General features: G+C 41.3%; 1 pseudogene; it reads left to right on the top strand.

Annotated features, from left to right (window-relative positions):
* Window positions 1–1,711: 1,711 nt before the first annotated feature.
* Window positions 1,712–1,831, top strand: LOC136643050 (5S ribosomal RNA; annotated as a pseudogene).
* The last annotated feature ends 871 nt before the right edge of the window (window positions 1,832–2,702 follow it).

Raw genomic sequence — 2,702 nt, 5'->3', positions numbered from 1 at the left:
GAACTGTTGGCCAGCGGCTAAGCTCCTTGAATTTAAAAGCAGTCACTTTTTCACTTTTTCTGCTTAGCAACTGAGAAACAAATGCTGTATGCATAGGCCTTCCTGAAATCCTCAGTGAATTCTAAGAATGGGCATTTCAGTTCAAATGTGTGAGATCACATTTCCTCTTGAGAAATGTAAGTGGTAGGTTAGCTGACCTGCCAAAGTCAGGGCTTCACCTTGAAGTGTTTGTGTCTAGAAATATTCTTTATATGTGAGTTTGTACTTGAATGGGACTTGATGCACTTAATTTGGAGAATATCTGGAGAACATTGTGTCAGGGTCAAAACTCTATAAAGCTTTGCCTCATTTTCTGATTTCACATAATTATTTACGTAAATAATTTTTACTTCTCCTTGGGCCCACGTTTGGGTCCACATATGAAATTTTAAAATATAAAACTTCCTCACTTGGTGCAATTAAACTCTGCTTCAAATAAATAGACTTCAGGCTCAGATCTCCCATCTAAGTCTAGGCTGTACCCAGTGGAGGCACAAGAGTTTGCATCACCCGGTGCGGGAGGCCGGCACATCACCCCCATGATGGACCTCCTCCCATGCAGTGAGTGGGGCAAAAACCCGGGTGGCAGGTGTGGTGATGCGCCATTGCCCTGCCCCGGCTGGTTTTTTGGCTATAACTTTTGATAGAATAGAGATATTTCAACATGGTTTGTTTCACTGCATTCTTCATGAAATTGCAGATCGAATGATGTCTAATATGATGGTATTATTTGAAAATACCAAGATTTTAAAAATTTTGGCCAGTAGTGGTGCCACTCCCCTGTGCACATCACCCCCCACACCCCTAGTGACGCCATGGCTATACCATGTCAGGCACAAGTGGGGAGACAAGTCCAAATGTTTCACCATATTGGCAAACAAACAAAGAAAACAAACCCTGTACATAGAAAACTAGGTGTTAGGTCAAAGGTTCTATTTTTGCCTTCTTTCTGATGATTAGTTTTCTCTGTGGAGGATATTTTTTGAAAGGAGGAGCAGTCAATCATGTGAGCCCTCACCTGGCAGCATGGGAGCAGAGATGGAGGCTGACAGCGGTTCTTTGAACTTGGGCGTATTGCTGCTTCCCAGCAGGTGCAGCCAAATTTTGAGCCAGGCAAGCCCGATTTTGGGGTCTGAAAATCCCCTGGAGGAGACAACATGCACCCTGGTAGCGTGGCTGCATTGTCACTCAGGAAGTTATGTAGAATTGGCTGTAACAGTGGACTGACTAGCCAGTAGCCCATAACGATATGGTTTTCAACATATTAGGCATTTGTGTAAAGAATGTGAACTACAATGACGTGCATAGTCAGATTTGGCGGAACTCAGGGTTTAAGCATTATGAATATACACACATATGAAGATGGAACTTCCTGTTTCCAAAGTAAAGCAAATTCAGAAACAGTGGACATGAAGAGGGCACTAAGTATTCAGGCTATACACTTTGGTATGAGGACATACACCCTGCATAGTATTTTTTTTAATTGCAAATATTCACCTGCTATGAAATAGAAAACAATGTTATTAATTACCTAATTATCAATACATTTCCATAAATCCATATTTCAAAATAAATTAATTTCCAGTAATGTACTTTACAGACTTAAATTTAATTATCTTTCATATCAAATTATAAAATTCAATTGCCAGATTAACATTGGTGTTTGTATCAATTTTGCAGCAACTGTTACCCTGCACATGCCCAATCTCGTCTGATCTTGGAAGCTAAGCAGGGTCAGGCCTGGTTAGTACTTGGATGGGAGACCGCCTGGGAATACTAGGTGCTGTAGGCTTATACCATAGTCTTTCGAGACTGAAGGTTGCCAACCATGTCTCCCACAATAAAATTAGATACTGTGACTCATACAACCAGGATATCTATAATGCAATCCAATGAGCACTGAGAAGTTCTGTTGTGTTTAATTGGGTTTACTCCTAGGAAAGCATGCATGGGATCACAGCTTTAGATGTGCAGAGGCAGGGTTCAGCTGGTAGGAAGGTGAGACTGACACCTAGCCCCACATGTCTTAACAAGAGGTGTACATGTGCTTTGCACAAAAGACAATTTGCACTGGAGATTATAATCATGTTCATTAAAGTGTCATTGCTCTAGAGAAGGGAGGAAAAGTAGGTGTGTCTGTTTTCTAAAGCAAAACAAAGGAATTGATCGTCTCAGATGAAAAAGAAAGGCACACTTCCTGGTGTGTGTGTGTGTGTGTAAAAAGTGCTTGATGGAGTTGGCTGATTGCTATGCAGCCCATTGTCACTGTAAACGGAATTCAGCTATTGCATTGCTCTGTCAAGCAGGCAGACAGCCTAGGGCAATTCTGCAAGTTGATAGGATGGAACTTCTCCCATCTGCCAATTATTGGACGACCTTGGGGAATCAGTGGACTGTAACGTCCATACTTCCGAGCTAACTGCATAATCACCTGGTAGACTCTGGAAAAAAAATATACAATTCCAAGATATTCTATGCAGAAATATCCCCTTCTCCGAATGACTCCCCCATGACCACAACTGATGCTTTTCTTACTACGTCATTTTTTTTAAATGGTGCCAACATTTTGCTCATATTCTGTGTTAACTATGTTCCCAAAAAATATCCAGTGAGAAATAGTCTTTGCCAATCCCAAAACAATATTTCGTGCATTGATAAGTGGC

The sequence above is a fragment of the Tiliqua scincoides genome, chromosome 2, assembly GCF_035046505.1.
Source record: "Tiliqua scincoides isolate rTilSci1 chromosome 2, rTilSci1.hap2, whole genome shotgun sequence".
Taxonomy (NCBI): Eukaryota; Metazoa; Chordata; class Lepidosauria; order Squamata; family Scincidae; genus Tiliqua; species Tiliqua scincoides.
Note: the sequence above shows the minus strand (reverse complement) of the source record. Positions and strands in the feature narration are given on the sequence as shown.